General features: G+C 37.2%; 1 protein-coding gene across 2 annotated transcripts in view; it reads left to right on the top strand.

Annotated features, from left to right (window-relative positions):
- Nucleotides 1-19,046, top strand: part of LOC122401775 (slit homolog 2 protein-like) — a 285,181-nt gene that overhangs the window by 109,408 nt on the left and 156,727 nt on the right. The gene's annotated exons all lie outside the window — the stretch shown is intronic.

Genomic DNA, 19,046 nt, shown 5'->3' with positions numbered 1-19,046 from the left:
AGCGTTATTAATCTCGTAACTGTAACAAAAACGTCATCTTCTTCGGAACGCTTGTTTGTTTCATTTATTATCGTTTGCACGTTCGGTGAAAAATTCTCGACTTTAATTAACGAAGTAATCGGTATATTGAACATTACGTGTATGTAACAGTTGAAACATCGTATATCGTCGACTAATTTCTGGAATATATTTTGGAAGAAGAATGGTGCAATTATCATCCACCGTAACGAGAGAGTATATTAAATTTCTCATTATGAAGCATCGACTTTGCAAGTATTTTCTGACTTAATAATTAATTTTTGTGTTTTCTGTTACATTATTCCATGATATGTCGAGTAATTAACGATAACGGTTTATCGACTGAAGGCACTCAACCTTGTGGATTTGTTTAATTTCGATTGTAGCAGAATATTATTATATACATATTTTGAGTATAAAGTATCACGACTTGTTTTAATATGTTTGTTTTATTTATTAAAATATCTGAGCATTTCATGAGGTTTCGTTTTTCTTTTCTCTTTTGTTATGTTGATTAAATGAATTTTATTAAATGAAAATGCGCATGCACAAAAAATATTTATCTACAAAGGGTGTCCATCTTCTTGTGAAATGCCTGACTATATCTAGATTAATTAATTAATGCTCCCTTTCATAGAAATCAGTTATATTTCATGCAGTCGTCCAATATCAGTTTCGTCAGGTTCAATTCGTTAATATTTCTAGTTTTCGGTAGAGTTCTTTAAACTTCAAAATAAATTCTCTCGTCAATTCTGTCAATATTTGCAGCATACTCTATTTTCCTACATTCAATTCGGAAAACATACAGTCGCTGATATAAATTTTCGTTGTGTTCGTTTCTAACAGAATATCATTTATCTTGCTTAAAATCACTTGAACGATATCGTGGAAAAGTAAACAAAGCAGCGATGGGTTTTGCACTAATATTTCGCACAGAGAGATAGACAAAGGTTTACGAAATGATCTGATATTATAATAACTGTTCTGACAGAAACAGGATTTTTTCAATGTGGGAGAAAAGCCAAATACAAATGAGTATATTGTGTTTAACGATTTAAATACAGGGTGTTCGACCATCCCTGGGAAAAATTTTAATGGGAGATTCTAGAGGCCAAAATAACACGAAAATCAACAATATCAATTTCTTGTCTGAGGCTTCGTTAAAAAGTTATTAAAAAATTAAATTAAAAAATTTCAAATTGTTCTAAGAAAATTATTTCCGATTGCAGGGGTCAATTACAATCATTTTGGGTCAATAGACATACCCCCGAAATCCTAACCATTTCCGAGAAAAAAATTCATTACTGAAAATATAATGTCTGACCATAACTGTCTGTTACCCTGAAAATTAAAAAGTTTCAAATCATTCTGAAAAATTATTTTTGGTCGCGGAGATCAATTACAGTCATTTTTGGTGAATAGACATACCCCCACGATCTTAGCTACTTTCGAGAAAAAAATTCATTACCCAAAATTTAATTTCTAGCCAGAAAAACATTTTCAAATCGTTCTAAAAAAATTATTTTCAGTTGCAGGGATCAATTACAATCATTTTGGGTCAATAGACATACCTCCGAAATCCTATCCATTTACGAGAAAAAAATTCGAGAAGCTGTGAAATTTTTCGACAAAATTAAAAAATTTCTAATTGTCCTAAAAAATTATTTTCAGTTGCAGGGATCAATTACAATCATTTTGGGTCAATAGACATACCCCCGAAATCCTAACCATTTCCGAGAAAAAAATTCATTACTGAAAATATAATGTCTGACCATAACTGTCTGTTACCCTGAAAATTAAAAAGTTTCAAATCATTCTGAAAAATTATTTTTGGTCGCGGAGATCAATTACAGTCATTTTTGGTGAATAGACATACCCCCACGATCTTAGCTACTTTCGAGAAAAAAATTCATTACCCAAAATTTAATTTCTAGCCAGAAAAACATTTTCAAATCGTTCTAAAAAAATTATTTTTAGTTGCAGGGATCAATTACAATCATTTTGGGTCAATAGACATACCTCCGAAATCCTATCCATTTACGAGAAAAAAATTCGAGAAGCTGTGAAATTTTTCGACAAAATTAAAAAATTTCTAATTGTCCTAAAAAATTATTTTCAGTTGCAGGGATCAATTACAATCATTTTGGGTCAATAGACATACCCCCGAAATCCTAACCATTTTTGAGAAAAAAATTCATTACTGAACATATAATGTCTGACCATAACTGTCTGTTACCCTGAAAATTAAAAAGTTTCAAATCATTCTGAAAAATTATTTTTGGTCGCGGAGATCAATTACAACTATTTTTGGTGAATAGACATACCCCCAAAATCTTAGCTACTTTCGAGAAAAAAATTCATTACCCAAAATTTGATTTCTAGCCAGAAAAACTTTTTCAAATCGTTCTAAAAAAATTATTTTCGGCTGCGGGGGTCAATTACAATCATTTTTGGTGAATAGACATAACCCGAAATCCTGCGCATTTTCGAGAAAAAAATTCAGTACTGGCAGAACTTTAAACGTTAATAACTTCTTACCGAAGCCTCAATCAACGAATTGGTATTTTTGATTTTCCTCTTATTTTGGCCTCTGGAATCTTCCATTAAAATTTTTCCCAGGAGTGATCAAACACCCTGTATGGAAAACTTTTCATCCATTTTATTTTCAATAATTGTTACAATTCTAACTGGAAATTGATATTTCTTTTTATACCGTGTTTTTATTTAACATCTTTATTCGAGCTAAACATCCATCGTGGAGGTACAATGAAGAATCCTGATTCTCATCAAAATTATTGGAAAAATGCAGACCGTAAAAATACCGGGAACTCGTAGTGGAATTATTAACCACGTTAAAATTTGTTTAAAACGGAACTGGAAACGCAATTAAAACGTACCGTCTAACGATCCAAAAATGTGCCTCAAAATCTCTTTAAAATTAATTTATTCGATGCTTAAATTTAAAATTTGAAAAAAAATTATTTCACGATACTCTATTAAAAGTAAATACTCTGATGTATTCGTTGGAAGACCGAAGAATGCAATTGCATTAGTTTAATAATGCGTATTACGATAATTGACGGTTATGAAATTATGGACTTTAACGTGGAATCGCAGCAACGAGCAACGTGTTTGTAGCAAATTGTGTAATTGAATCTCTTTGGAAATAATTAAATACCATCGATGGAATTTAGATCCTAAAGTAGACACTTCAAAGTATATTGTATAAATTTAATTAAATCCTTTCATAGCAACAAATATATTTTGCGTATTCTTATGATCTATCTTTGATGCTTTGAATTATATGTACGTATCAATTTTTAAATAATATTTTAATAATATTGGTTCTTTAAAAATTACTTAAAATTGAAAATCAAATCGTACTTGAAGACCTAATGAAATAATTAAATCTTTGGTGGTTCGTTATTCAAACAAACAATGCACTATCAGAAATCACTATTGCTTCTTAATAATAAACATCGATGAAAAGATATTTCGTATAGGAGAATTTTATATTTAAAATGTTATGTTATTTGACTCACTTATTAATGAATTTGTTGAATAAACTTCCTTTTATCTCTAATAATGTTTTTCAAGACAGCGTTCGAGTTACTGTTTCGAAAAAATTCGCATCCTTTATTTTCAATGTATTGACTATGAGAAAAATAAAAATTCCACGGAATAAATCAACAATTTTCACATTAATAAATTAGCTTCAAATAAGGTTGTTCATCATTGGACTGGACAATGGAACGATAGCAGTTCTAGGTATGTTTCTGGTCCTAATTTCTGTTTTGTACGTAATGTACCGCTTGCATTTGCATTACTTCCGATATATGCTCGTAACTCTCCACCCTTTCGTTAGACAGTGAAGTATTACGCCGTAATAGCATAACTATGCAAATGACAATCAAGTGTCGACAGGAAACAATTATTGTTGATACAGCAGTCCAACTAATTAAACGGAATGTATATTCTACGAAATTATTTATTTGACGACCGAGTTAGCTAACTGTAGGAATTAATTTCCCGCATTATGAACCAGCATCCGGTTTCAAAGCGAAACATCTGCTGTAGTTCGCGTTCCCTTTGTCTGGTTTAAGGATAATTCGCGAACAACGTCAACCGATACACTTTGATTGCAATTGCTTACACAAGGCGCTATATTTTTTAATTAAAATTATACGTTGAACTAAATACCAGATACTTGTCCATCTAGTAAAATAACTATTAAAAATATTAAATTAAAGAAACAAAATAATTGCAGCCTCTCCAGTGAAAAAAGTTTGATGTTTTCACAGACGTTTCTTTACCATGCAACAACTATAAAGGGAATCCTAGTCCACCCGGTTCAGTGACGTGTACTTTACATCTGTCCAAAGTTTTAACGGTTAACTGTGCCTTGAGATATCGGGCACACCAGTTTGAAAAATGTTTTATCGAGGAAAACTTCCTTAAAGTTTCGGCGCACTACGTTAGAACGTATAGAGAGTTCAAAGTCCTATAACTTCGACAATGTTTCGTATCTTGACAATACGTTTGTCAGTACATGTTCTCCGTGGCTGAAACTTCGTGGAAACGCAACAAAAAGGATCGACTTCGCCAATGTTTGAAAATTATGTACGTTTAAAAGTGTTTCGTTAACAAGGAACGAAATATTTTCAAAATACGTCCTATCGACGAGCAAATCGATGATTAAATACTTGGCGCTTGAAGTTAATGGAAGGTAACCGATCCACGTGTCACCTGAGGGGATGGGGGAGGGGGTGGATGTGTGTGAACGAAGTTATTAAAGTTATTAAACGAAAACTTTCCGACTGGCGCTCGAACGGGTCGCATACATCTCTTGGAATATCGAGCGCAAGCAGAAAGAGCTGTGCGCCTGCGTTTCGTAGGAGATTAACGCGGGCTTAATTGCTTCGATTGCAGTGTTAATCTGACTCACGAAAATCCCGCGGCTTAATTACCAGCAGTTCGAAGCCGCGAGCTAACGTACCGCGAACGAACCGAATGCAATACGGGATTGCAATTAACGGTCGAGTCTCGGGGCACGTTTCGCGAGAAGAAACTCGTATTCGAACACTTTAAAAGCTATACACGAACCGATTCTCGATGGTAAGATCAAGTTTAGAGCATAACCAAACCAATAATCCTCGAGAAAGTCTTTGTAATCGATACATAATCGGAACAATAAATGTAGTATATTTCTTGTGGTCAGTGTAGTCTGAAGAAGTTATGCTACTTATACACAGTGAAACAGATAATCGTTTAGGGTCTGGACAAAAAAAAGAAGTTTTGCAAAACATATTCATTTGAATACTATAAATTGTAGAAGTAATTGAAAGAGAAGTTATAGTAATTTTAGTAACATGATAGTGTGAATCTTTAAAGTGTGAAGAAATTATGCCACCTGTGTAGCTACAGTGAAACAGATAATCGGTTAGGTCCTGGGAAGAAAAATAGAAGTTTTCCAAAAAATATTCATTTGAATACTGTCAGTTTCAGAAGTAATTGAAGTGAAGTTATAGTAATTTTTCAATTCATACGATGGGATAGAAAAATACTATTTAGAGCCATTTTGAAGGATAATACTGCCTATGTGACCAGAAGCATTGAATATTTATGTAACATGGCAGTGTGAATCTTTAAAGTCTGAAGAAGTTATGCTACCTATGCACAGTGAAACAGATAATCGTTTAGGGCCTGGAAAATAAATAGAAGTTTTCCAAAAAATATTGATTTGAATACTATAAGTTTTAGAAGTAATTGAAAGTTATAGTCATTTTTCAATTTACACGAAGGGTTAGAAAAATATTATTTAAAGCTTTTTTGAAGAATAATACTGCCTATGTGGCCACAAGCATTTAACACGATAGTGTGAATCTTGAAAAATGGATTAGTCTATAAAAGAAGTTCCATTTGAGGAACCGGGTATAAAATAGAATACTAATTTTAGTTCCCCGCATAGTTGTCATGTTCATTACCACCCAGGAAATAGAGTGCAAAGAAATTCGTTAATTCTGCCGTGATAAAGACAGAAGTGACATTCTGTCGTTGCATGGAGCGTAATGGAAAATGTCCTTTTCATCAGTGTTCAACGTTCACTTCGTTTATTATTCTCCAAGATACCGACATTCTCATTATTATGCAATTTTTCTGCATAATGTCTTTCATTTAACGAACGATGTGTTCTTTTGTCTATCTCCGAACTGCTCCTACGAATGTCACCCTATTTTACGTTAAACCCTATTTTAATGTTAACAAAATTTATTTACGTCAGTTATGTATTAAATGTAAACAAAATTTTCAAAACTCATTTTAGTACAAAAAAATTGTTTCGAAATCATTCAATCGGTGAAGTTCTTTAAAAAAACTTTATTCTTTGTACATAGAATTGGGGAAACTTTAATTAGAAATAAAGAATAAAAATCTTAAAATTAATTCGTAAATTATCCTTTACCAGTTTCGACCATTGTCCGTGGTCCTTTCGATATAAAGTTCACAAAATAAATAAATTTAAAAAAATAGTACAACGTGTTGCATAAAAATTATTATTAGGTAAACAGAATTATAAGAATATATTATAAGATATAATTATAATAATTATAAGAATGTATTTATGTTATCGATATCTACAATTACAGTATAAGAGAACACAAATGTTTTCTTGTACGTAATTAATTTTAAGTTTGTTCCAAAAATAAATATTAAAAAATAGCGTGATATTATTTTACATACGTTTTCTTATAAAATTGTTGTTTGTTATTCGTGAATAAAATGTTCCCTTGTCTATTTATACAGTTTAAATCTTACAGAAGTGCACGTTGTTTCGTATTCATCCACAAAATTGCAGTCGATGCACGCATATTTATATTATTTTCGGTATCTCGTGTCTAGGGACTTCTACCAAAACAGAAAATACCGTTATTGTATCGATATTTTCCAATTACCTTTGGGGAACTTCTCTGCAAATACAAGTAACACCATATCGATAGCCGTTTGCCAAAATATCGATAAATATTCTCGTACGCAATATTTGTTCTTTTCCGATTCATTTATTTCATAACTTTTCTACATTTACTCGTTTATTAAGAATTTATTAGATCGTACCAAGTCGACGAAGATCTCTGATTCTATTCTCTTTCAAGAATTTTTAGCGTAGATATACACATGTATAATAGGGTGGAACGAAATATAGGAGCAAAATATTTTTTTATTGTTCATGGCTTCTAATAGTGGGCAAAAGTTGTCTTTTATAATGATATTTAAGCTGCCAAAGTTTGAACGTGATCAACAAATTTTTTGAGGTGCCGCAAGCCTTTCAAAAATTAATATTAACTGATTGTGTGCGGTTTTCGTGATTTTTTCAGTAATTTGCAGTAATTTGCCATTTGTTTCCACCAGATAATTTTTCTTAATACATTTTAACGATAATCTTAGATGAGAAGGATTGGCAGTAGCTAATAAAAAGTATCATTTCAAAAGATTTCTTTATTTTCTCATTCACAAAATAATAATGAAAAAATTGATTTTAATGAAAATGTTAGATGTAATTAGATCATTAAACATGAAATTTTTTATTGATATGTCTTTAATTTAAACTGTTTCTTCGTTTCAAAAGAAGACATCAATTTTTGCGATTCGATCTTAGCCATTATGAATCCATCCCTTGCAGTTTCTCCACAGACAGCAGATGAAGCTTCAGTTACGCGTTTCATCATCCTCTCTACCGTTTGTGTATGACAAGGAAACTGTGAAAACTTGATTGGCAGATCTTTTTCCGTACAGTTTTCTGAAGTTATTTCTACCAGATGTCGTAGTTCATCTTCTTCAAATTGTTGTATCATCGGAGGCTCAGTGATTTCATAATTATGCCATGAAATTAGATCGACGTAGTCATTAGCGTTGAAGTTGATTACAGGAATTTTAAACTTCCTAATGCCTTCATTGTGAATGGTTCTTGCCTTCAAGATTCGTCGAAGTGCCAATTCTCGAATATTTTTGCGTTTATCTGTAAGCAGCCCTAAAAGAAGATTTTCAGGAGCAGCAAAATAGCCATTCCTCTGGATCACTGGGTCAATAATATCCAAGAGATGCCGTGGAAGGTATCGCGACAATTTGATCAGTCTCCATAGATGCTAAGAACCATGAACGCAAGACGGTTTGAGCTTAATATTAAACCAGACGGGAGCATAAACTTTCATTACATATTCAGTCAAGATGTAGAGTTCTTCTGAAGGATTTTCACTACCAATGTACAGACGGAGAATGCGGTTTGCAGTTGTGAGCCATCGTGAATGACAAAGTTTACCTGGGTTCCTTTTTTTGCTATATCAGGAGAACATATACCACTAGAAATTGCCTGGCATATTTCCAAAAGGTACTTTTGATCAGTGCTCAAATCTTTTAATACAATTAGTATATCCGGCAGATATCCTTCGATTGGTTTAAAGTTAACGAGCGGAAGTTCTTCGCAATTACCAATCTTGTCGCCTATATCTCCTGCATATCTCGCTGGCCCTGTAGATTTGCCGCTTAAAAATCTGCAGAGGTGACGAAAAGGGAGTTCATTTGCATGAAAGAGGCAAACTATCCATTGCAGTGGTCTTCCCATTTCTTTTTCAAGCAGGGAAATAATTCCATTAGTACTCCCTGTATTTGTAGCAGTACCATCGCATCCTATTATTGTGATATTTGAAATATTGATTTGCTTTTTCTGCAAGAAAGACACAATACTGGTTTTAATGTTAAGTGCAGTACTTGATTCCGGACTAACATGACCTAAATATTTTGATTGAGGTTCTTCTACAAGAGAGATATGTTCTTCTAAGATGGTTCTACGATAATATTTGGTTCCTTTTTTTTCCTGTACAATAGTATGATCTTTTCTTCCGTCAAAGTAGAAGCCTTTAATTCTATGATTCTGTAACTCATCTGTTTCATGACCCGATTTCACAGTAAGCCTTTCTCGATTCCTTTTTCGTTCTCTTCTTACTTTCATCCTATCAATTACTTTGGTGTTGTCTAATGGTGTAATCAATCCAACGTCTTCAAGTACTGCACTGGCAACGGCTGCCGCTGCTCTGTCCGAAACCCCAGTTCTATCACAGATAGATGCTAGCGACGGCAATTTAACACGCATCTGCATCTGCAAGGTTGATGGTTCTAAACGCGAATTCTCAACCGCTGACGATGATGGTAGACGTACTGGCGAAACTTCTTCCTCGGATTCTTCCTTGGAGTCTAAATCAAATTCATTGGTTTCTTTTGTACTTTTTAAACTTTCCAGTGTCATTCGTATATTATCCGATGTCTCTTCTCTATACTTAAAAATTCTGCAATGTTGTTCTTGCTTCCTTATCTCCTTGTGTTAAATTTGTTTAGTAGTGGCTTTGTCAACACTACATATGACCATGTGTCTCTGTGATCTTTGGTCTTGCAAAAACGCTTTTTCAATAATAGGGACTTTCTTAATTTTTTCACATTCACACCTCGCAAAATCAGAACATTTGCAGGCTGCTATATCAAAAAGTTGCTTTGAATTTATTCTAAAGGTGTTTAAATTTGAGTCATACTTCTCAGTTCCTTTTCTGCCCTTTGATTTTAAAAGATTTCTATATTTTTCATGATATGACTTTATCGTCTGTGATACTCTAGTTTGAGAGACAATGGGAATAGAAGCTCTTACCCATATTCGTTCAACTTTTGGAACTAATTTGTCATTAAGTTCACCTACCGTTGGTTCCTTTTCGCTCAGTGCTCTTAATTCCTGCCGTATGTACAAGTAACACTTCATAATATCTTCATAACTGGGAAGAACGTTGTCATTTAAGTCCTTTGGACAGCCAAATATAGGACACTCAACTGCTTGTCTAGTTTGTACTTTTTTTAGAGTTGCCATTTTCTTTTACACTCGCCAACAAGATCTCGGAAATAGTGAATTATTATTTTTCTATAGCACACACCTCGCGATACACAACAGATAATTCACACCTATCTAACGTACAATTTATATTATTATGGGTGCACGACCACACCAATTGGCATGTTTGCTTATAATGCCTACACTCTTAACACATTCGCTGCGGATGATGCCTTTTGACACCGTCATTTGTTTCATGTTTCGTTTGTTAAAATCCGTCCTGCACGTAGCGAAACAGCACGTGTTGCTATAGATACTTACAACAAAGGTTCAGCGCAGGTATTACTTATAGCCGTTTTCAATTTAATAACTGAATAACATCTAAACAGCAAATTCAATGTTACAGTAACTGGGTTGAAAAAATACGTGTTGTCTATATTGAAGTACCTTCCTACGAATCCGCAACGAATATGTTAATGCGATTGGTTTGCTCCTGACAATAATATATGACTTCACCCAAGGTCACTTCAAATTGCGCTGGCACTTTATGATACTGTGGCGGCCAAGGCGCCACATACGCCTTAGCCGTTCGAAGCCGCTACAATGTATGGTTGCACACGAGACGATGGTTGCACACGAGACGATGGTTGCACACGAGACGATGGTTGCACACGAGACGACCAGAGCCGCGTGAGCCGAAAAGCCGTTGTCGTCGTCTCTGACCGTCTTTTGTTTTTGAAGGCCTCTTGGTACGGTGGCGATGATCGTACCAGAGAGTCGAGCGTAACCCGCACCACGAGTCACGTCGTTGTACGACAGCAACAATAAAATTGTGCGGAACGGAACAGAGCGGAGTCATTATCTTCCCGATCCCACATTGGTGACCCCGACGTGATCTCGCCGCGCAAGTAAAGTTTTTTTTAAGAAAATTTGGACATTTTTTGTATACGGACAATATTAGTTAGTGTAGAGAAATAAGTGTATAGTGTTAAGGACATAAGAAAAGGACACGGTCTGACAAATAGTAAGCGCGGTGTGTGTGTGCGGTGAAACTATTTTTTTTTGTGACTAAGACTGGTAAAATGACTGACCCTAACGTTAACGCAGGGACATCCGCGGGTGTGCCGTTGGCAGTTGATCGCGTCGCTGTACGGATACCCGAGTTTTGTCCGGGAGACCCGGAGATGTGGTTTTCGATGGTAGAGAGAAGTTTTGAGGTATCCAATGTAACGTCGGAGACCACGAAATTCGGGTACATTCTCGGCGCGTTAAGTGCGCGACACGCCGCGGAAGTAAGAGACATTATCATGAATCCCCCGGCCGCGGATCCGTACACGACGCTAAAAAATGAGTTCATTCGCCGGCTTAGTGCGTCGCAGGAACAGAAAACGCGGCGGTTATTGGAACACGAGGAAATCGGGGACAGAAAACCGTCCCAATTTCTTCGTCACCTGCGCGGATTGGCCGGTACGGCTTTTTCGGACGGTGTATTGCGGACGCTTTGGATGGGCCGGCTACCTGCTAATATGCAGGTGATTTTAGCCACGCAGCGGGACACCCCGCTGGATAAGGTGGCAGAGTTGGCAGACGCTGTTGCGGATACGATGACACCGCGGGTACACGTCACGGAGGCCGCGATTACGGGCGTATCTGCATCCTGCCAAATACCCCCGCCGGGCCCGAGCATCGAGGCCATGTTAAACATTAAGATGTCACAATTGGCTCTTTCCTTGAGGCAGGAAATTTCTGCCATCCGTGAATCCTTGGTGGACCAGGGGCAATCTTCCCGTCGCAGGTGGACCCACCGAAATCATCCAAACTCGCGCTACCGCAGACGATCTCTATCGCGATCGCGAGAGCGGCCCGCGGGAGGACAAATGGACCATCAAGGGAAATGCTGGTACCATTGGCGGTTCGGTCCGGCCGCGCAGAGGTGCGTTGCACCGTGCAATTGGAACGCCACGGATCAGGGAAACGACCTGGGGAGTCGTTGATGGCGGCCAGCGACACAAATCCAGCATCACGCCGCCTCTTCATCTTAGACAACAGCTCGAAGACGGAATTTTTAGTGGATACCGGGGCCGATTTGTGCGTTTTTCCGCGCCGCCTGCTAGGCGGATTGCGAGAAAGATCGGAGTACCAGCTGGCGGCGGCGAATGGGAGTGTAATTAACACCTACGGGACAGTGTCGTTAAACCTGCACCTCGGCCTACGACGGGATTTCGTGTGGCGATTCGTGGTTGCGGATGTTACAAAACCCATAATCGGGGTAGACTTTCTCGATCACTTCGATCTTATGGTGGACATCCGCAATCGTCGCCTCGTCGATCGGACCACGTCGTTAACGGTCCGCGGAACACGAGCCGAGGATGAAACGCCGTCGGTGAAGACAGTAGCAGGGACTACCGTTTACCACCAGCTCCTGATGCAGATGCCGGAACTTACACGGCCTAGCGGCACCCCGATGAGGACTACGCACCAAACGGTGCATTACATCGAGACAACCCCTGGACCACCCGTTTCCAGCAAGCCGCGGCGGCTTGCACCGGACCGGCTCAGGGCTGCCCAGAAGGAGTTCGACGCGATGGTGAAGATGGGCATCGCTTGTCCTTCGAAGAGCGCGTGGTCAGCACCCCTTCATATGGTTCCGAAGAAGGGCGAAGAAGCTTGGAGGCCTTGCGGTGACTATAGAGCGTTAAACGCACGGACAATTCCCGACCGATACCCCGTGCGTCACATTGAGGATTTTGCGCAACAACTGAGTGGCAAAAAGGTATTTTCCACAATAGATCTCGTCCGAGCTTATAATCAGATTCCGGTTGCGTCGGAAGACGTCGGAAAAACGGCCATTACAACGCCGTTTGGGCTTTTTGAATTCCCGTACATGTCGTTCGGGTTACGAAATGCCGCGCAAACATTTCAGCGCTTTATCGACGAAATTTTACGCGGTTTCGATTTTTGTTACGCGTATATAGACGACATTTTGGTCGCCTCAGAATCCCAAGCCGATCACCTGCGCCATTTAGAATTATTATTTAAACGATTAAAAGATTATGGCATTGTTGTTAATCCGAATAAATGCACGTTCGGGCAGGAAGAAGTTAAATTTCTAGGCTATCGGGTAAATGAAAGCGGCACTCAACCTTTGCCCGGCAAGGTACAAGCCATAAAGTCATTTCCCCTTCCGAAAAACGCGAAGGATTTGAGGCAGTACTTGGGAATGCTTAATTTTTACCGCCGTTTTATCCCAGATGCCGCTCGCTTTCAAGCACCCTTGAACGACCTTCTAGCCGGCAATTTAAAGGGCAAGACCTCGATAGCCTGGACTTCGGAAGCGCGTCAGGCTTTTGAAAATACCAAAAATAGTTTAGCAAACGCAACCCTGCTTTCTCATCCTGCGGTCAACGCTCCATTGTCGGTTACCTGCGATGCTTCTGATTACACCGTAGGAGCTGTTTTACATCAGTGCGTCGGCAACGAACGACAACCATTAGCATTCTTTTCTAAGAAATTAGGATCTGCCGAAAAGAAGTATTCAGCTTACGACCGGGAACTACTTTCTATCTATTTAGCAATAAAACATTTCAAACATATGCTCGAAGGCAGACATTTCACGATTTTTACAGACCATAAACCCATAACTTTCGCTTTCAAACAGAAATTAGATAAATGCTCTCCTCGACAATTCCGATACCTAGATTACATTGCGCAATTCTCTACAGATATTCAACATATTTCCGGTAAAGACAACGTCGTTGCCGATGCACTGTCCAGAGTGGAAACGGTTAACCACTCGATTAATTTCGAAGAATTGGCAAAATCGCAAGCCCAGGATGAGGAGTTGCAGCGGTTGTTGAATAGCGAATCTAGCCTGCAATTACGCAAAGTCTCGTTGCCTGGCACGTCTTCCGAAATTTTTTGCGATATTTCGACTAAGAATGTAAGACCTTATGTCACCCCTCCTTTCCGACGTGCAGTTTTTAATATGTTACATGTATTATCACATCCAGGTATTAACGCGACGATCAAGCTCATAACGCAACGTTATGTTTGGCCGTCGATTAAAAGAGATGTTCGCACGTGGACACGTTGCTGTATACCGTGCCAAAGATCAAAAATTTCCCGTCATGTGACTGCACCATTGGCTACATTTGTTAAACCTTCTGCGCGATTCGAACACATTCATTTAGACATAGTAATTTTACCGGTGTCCGAAGGTTTCAGGTATTGTCTGACCTGTGTAGACAGATATACGCGGTGGCCGGAAGCCTTCCCCATGGTCGATCAGGAGGCCCAAACCGTAGCTCGAACCTTTTATGACGGTTGGGTAGCGCGGTTTGGTGCTCCCGTACGGATTACCACCGATCAGGGTAGGCAATTCGAATCCAAATTATTTTTTGCGCTGAACAATTTAATTGGATCCACACGCCTTCGCACAACGGCGTATCACCCAGCGGCCAATGGGATGGTAGAGCGTTTTCACCGACAGCTCAAGTCGGCTATAAGGTGCCACGGATCCGACAAGTGGACAGAAATACTTCCGACGGTTCTACTCGGTATTCGTTCCGCCTGGAAAGAAGACCTCGGCGCTACCTCAGCGGAATTAGTTTATGGCGAGCCATTAAGATTACCGGGAGAGTTCTTGTCTTCGCATTCAGCGGAAGGCACAGAAAATGCTTCCGATTTTACTAATAGACTACGCAACCATTTTTCTAAATTGAGTCCCTCTAATGCATCACGCCATTCCGTTAATCGTACATTCGTTTTCAAAGATCTTAGCAGTTCAACACATGTTTTCATCCGAACAGATTCAGCCAAAACTATTTTACAACCCGCTTATGAAGGTCCATACGCCGTAGTGCGCCGAGGCGAAAAAACATTTACAATAAACATTAGAGGTAAGGAAATAAATATATCAATTGAAAGGCTAAAGCCTGCTTATATGCTAGCAGAAAACAGACCGGATCCCGTGAGCATAGAAAATCAGCCGGTCACACAAACAAACGTACCTGACAATGCGCCGGTTATACAGCAACGTGTTACGCGTTCAGGTAGACGCGTACGTTTTCCCGATCGATTTCAAATTACGCGGTAGTACTTAAGGCTTGCGCATTATTATAATAAGTATCATATACCATTTATTTTTATCCATCACTTTTATGTACTTTCATGTATTTTTAGGTATTACGTATTATATATTAAACTCCATGTAAATTCCTTTTTTTTTCAACTCTGTTCAAATACTGTAATGTAAATCTTAGTTAGGATAACGTATTTTATATAATAGAGTAAATGGTAGTGGTAATGTAGTCGGTCAATTTTTCGTAATTGTGCCAATTACTGGCAGGGGGGTAGTGTGGCGGCCAAGGCGCCACATACGCCTTAGCCGTTCGAAGCCGCTACAATGTATGGTTGCACACGAGACGATGGTTGCACACGAGACGATGGTTGCACACGAGACGACCAGAGCCGCGTGAGCCGAAAAGCCGTTGTCGTCGTCTCTGACCGTCTTTTGTTTTTGAAGGCCTCTTGGTACGGTGGCGATGATCGTACCAGAGAGTCGAGCGTAACCCGCACCACGAGTCACGTCGTTGTACGACAGCAACAATAAAATTGTGCGGAACGGAACAGAGCGGAGTCATTATCTTCCCGATCCCACAATACCATGAAATTATGTTATAAAGTATTAAAAAAGGTGAAATATTTTAAAAAAATGTAAGAACTAAAAATTTTAACTATCTCCTTACACGAATTCCGTTATAAAAGGAAATGTGAAGGATCATTTTTTACTTTAAACCTATAAAAACAGTTTATAGATATAAATTTTAAAAAATATGTTTAAAAATGAAAAAGAAAAAAATCCAACCCCTTGCGGCACCTCAAAAATTGTTTTGACAGAAACTAACTTTTACAGGCTTAATCTGAAAGCCTAAAGGCAACTTTTTTTCACTATTAGAAAACAATCACACAATTTTCATTTTTTCGTTCCACCCTAATGTATAATACTTTTCTTAAAACATTTTTAACGTCCATAATTATACCTTTCTAACTTTACTCGTTTATTAAAAAGTTATAAATGATCGTATCAAGTCGATGAAAATCTCTGATTCTCTATTCTCTTTCAAGAATTTTTAACATAGATACATACATGTATAATACTCTTCTTAAAATATTTTTAACGTCCATAATTATACCTTTCTAAATTTACTCGTTTATTAAGAAGTTATAAATGATCGTACCAAGTCGACGAAGATCTCTGATTCTATTCTCTTTTAAGAATTTTTAACATAGATATACACATGTATAATACTCTTCTTAAAATATTTTTAACGTCCATAATTAAGTCTTGAAATTATAACCAAGCGAACATCACAATGAGTTTTGACAAATCGTTTGCCAATCAATTCATAACTTAAATGTCAATTATTCGAATGCAATTTAGTGCATATCCACGTAAAAAAACTCGTACGTCTAAACTTTCATAAAATATTCTTCCCACGATTTATTAAAACTTTTCCCCGTTATAAATATGTCCCTTTCTACTTGGCCTCCGAAAGTTGTGAAATAAATTCTGTACTTTTCCACGAGTAATACGATTCCTTTTGCACGCACCTACCGTGTAAAAAATGGATCGTTTGTACCGGAAGATACGATTGTAAAGCACAACAGGGAGTCATAAACAAGCTGTTATAAATACCGAGGACAGTTGTAATTATTGCGATAAAACAAACAATTCGTTACGAGCATATAATTAAAATACAAGTAGATTAAAGCTGTGTAATTATTCAATTTTCGCGTACAATCGGTGCCAAACTCGCGATAGATCGTGAGCGTACTTTTAATCGAAATAAATCTTTTATTGCGACGGTAATGCGTGTTCGGCGGTTGGTATTTAATTACCCGATGCCCGTAGCTACAGCGACCGATGTAATTTCGCAGAATGATGCGGAAAATATTGTAGCCGTGGGAATTTGGGTTATCGCGAACGTACTCGAAGGCATTAGTCGCAGCTGCCCAATGAAAAGTTACGAAACCGACGGTGGCTTGTTAGTCCGTGAATCGTAATTGGCTCGATGAATTTGTATGGGACCGTAACCCGACTAACAAACTACAAGATAAAGTCCAATAATTTTCGGAATGCAGCGTGTTCTCGACTTGCGCCGTTAATTCGTTTTGTAGCTTTTCGCTTAAATCGAATTGTGCATCGTATATCGTATAAAGAAAGAAAGTCCCACGTTTAAAATAAACAAAAAAAAGAAATAACATTGTTTCGTACCAGGCTTCGTTTCCAAATCGAAGTTCGCGAGATATCGCGATTCTTTCAGAATCATTGACTTTTACTGTACACTGTATAAATTCTAATTTAACAAACGAATAATATACAGGGGTTTCCACATTTTTTCCACACTTCAGCAGTGTTAGAATGTAATGTAACTGTTGGTTATTTAAACGCAGTTAAAGGAATATTTATTAAAAGCTCGATATAATATACGCCATAAATACATAACAGATCGTCGGAGATGCGACATGTAACACAAACGGTTGAATGAACAGTTGTTACCAACAGTAACAAGAACAGATGAGGATAATGCCTATATGGGTACAAGTAGGCGCCGAAAGACACGTTCTTAAAATGTCCGTGCATCGTCGTGTGAACACACCCAATTGCTCACAAGCAGTGTTAGAATGTAATGTAACAAACAAGTCCAGATGTTATAACAAAAATATGAACTGTGAAACTCGATTGAGATTCGGGACATTAAAATAAGAAAAAAAATTTATAATAAAATCAATATTTTGCAAGCATTCGATATCGTGGGTTTCTTTGCAATTTACTGAACATAAACTTGAACAATAGTTGAAAATTTTATGGCAACAAAATGTTATCATCGGAAAAAGAATACTTCAGCATCCAAGATAAATGACAGAAACTAAACTCTGATGAAGAAATGTTTAGTTGCTCTCTTTAAACAAAATTTTAGCAAATTTGTTTGGTTAGTAAACAAAAAACATCACATTTCGTATTTTTGTCATAAATTCTTAACAAAGCATTTATGGATTTTTTGTTATATTACATATTAGTTTTAGTTTTATTTGTAGAACACACTGCTAAAGATGTGGAACACCGTATACAGGGTGTAATGGGAGATTCTGGAGGCGAAAATAAGACGAAAATTAAGAATATCATTTTCTTGACTGAGGCTTCGTTAAAAAGTTAGTAAGTTATTAAAAAATTAAATTAAAAAATTTCAAATCGTTCTGGAAAAATTATTTTCAATTGCGGCGGTTCATTACAATCATTTTTGATCAAGAGACATATCCCCGAAATCCTACTCAGTTTGCAGAAAGAAATTCCTTACTGAAAATGTAATGTCTGACCATATATGACATTTTTCCCTTAAATTTCATGTGAATCTTTAAAACATCATAACTCTTTAACGGATTGGACGATTTTAATGTTTCAAACGGCAAACAACGCGTATTTTGATGAAGAATATGTAGAGATTGCAAAAATATTCGAAAAGTTGATCCTTGCCCCCGTAATCTGTGGAAACCCCAATAAAAATGGTCCACTTTTCAAACAGCCATAATTCCTAAAATAGTGAATATATTTCAATGAAACTTTTTTCTGAAGTAGGGCTTATAGGAACCTACAAAAAAGTATTGAACAATTTTTCTATAGGGCGTCGAACAAAATTATTAAAAATCAAAAACGAATTTGTAAGAAAAAGGAGGTAGGTGCCTAAAGACAAATTTCAAATCGTTCTGGAAAAATTATGTTCGGTTGTGGGGGTCAATTACAATAATTTTTGGTGAATAGACATACCTCCGAAATCCTACGCACTTTTGAGAAAAAAATTCATTACTGAATATATGATGTTTGACCATAACTATCTGTTATCCTGAAAGTTGAAAAGTTTCAAATCATTCTGGAAAAATTATTTTCAGTTGCGGGGATCAATTATAATAATGTTTGGTCAATACACATACCCCCGAAATCCTACCTGCTTTCTAGAAAAAAATTCGAGAAGGTGTGAAATTTTTTGACAAAAGTAAAAAAATTTCAAATCATTTTAAAAAAAATTATTTTTATTTGCAGGGGTGAATTACAATCACTTTTTGTGAACAGATATACCCCTGAAATCCTATTCACTTTCGAGAAAAA

Source organism: Colletes gigas, unplaced genomic scaffold (genome assembly GCF_013123115.1).
Source record: "Colletes gigas isolate AHSC1104 unplaced genomic scaffold, ASM1312311v1 Colletes_gigas_Sc00028, whole genome shotgun sequence".
NCBI lineage: Eukaryota > Metazoa > Arthropoda > Insecta > Hymenoptera > Colletidae > Colletes > Colletes gigas.
This window is presented reverse-complemented; position numbering and strand designations above follow the sequence as displayed.